This window comes from Corvus brachyrhynchos, unplaced genomic scaffold (genome assembly GCF_000691975.1).
Source record: "Corvus brachyrhynchos isolate BGI_N302 unplaced genomic scaffold, ASM69197v1 scaffold1561, whole genome shotgun sequence".
In the NCBI taxonomy this organism is placed as follows: domain Eukaryota; kingdom Metazoa; phylum Chordata; class Aves; order Passeriformes; family Corvidae; genus Corvus; species Corvus brachyrhynchos.
Window position 1 is genome coordinate 24,528 of NW_008236273.1, and position 737 is coordinate 25,264.

At 65.0% G+C, this 737-nt stretch overlaps 1 protein-coding gene across 1 annotated transcript in view; it reads right to left on the reverse strand.

Moving 5' to 3' along the window:
• The window catches only part of PA2G4 (proliferation-associated 2G4), a 22,269-nt gene that overhangs the window by 7,344 nt on the left and 14,188 nt on the right, over positions 1-737 (reverse strand). The window lies entirely within an intron of this gene.

Consider the following 737-nt stretch of genomic DNA (forward strand, 5'->3'; position numbering starts at 1 on the left):
CTGCGGGGCTGATCCCCCTGCCAGGACCTGTGAGGGCACCGGGGTTAACCCTGCCAGGACCTGCGGGGCTCATCCCCCTGCCAGGACCGGCGGGGACACTGCATTGACCCTGCCAGGACCTGTGGGTGTGACTCCCCCACGGAGTGTTTGGGGCAGGCACTGATCCCTCAGCCATCCTTAACCCTGCCAGGACCTGTGGGTCCCACTCCCCTGCAGCGCTCCAGGCAGGTACTGATTGCTAATCCAACAACAACCCTGCCAGGACCTGCAATTCCTGCTCCTTACACACCTGCCAGGACCCAGCATCCCTGCTCTGTGAGCGGCTCCAAACTCACCTGGAGCCATCCCCACCTGTCCCCCTGTCCCCACCTGTCCCTTCCCTGTCCCCACCTGTCCCTCACCTGTCCCCAGCTCTCACCTGTCCCCACAGGTCTCACCTGTCCCCACCTGTTACCTTTCCACACACCTGTCCTCACCTGTCCCCTCAGGTCTCACCTGTCCCTCACCTGTCCCTTCCCTGTCCCTCCCCTGTCTCCTCAGGTCTCACCTGTCCCCAAGTCTCACCTGTCCCCACCTGTCCCTCCCCTGTCACCCCCGTGTCCCCTCAAGTCTCCCCTGTCCCTTCCCTGTCCCCACCTGCCCCTCCCCTGTCCCCGTGTCCTCCCCATGTCCCCCAGGTCTCACCTGTCCCCCCCTGTCCTCACCTGTCCCTCACCTGCCCCCAGGTCCCACCTGTC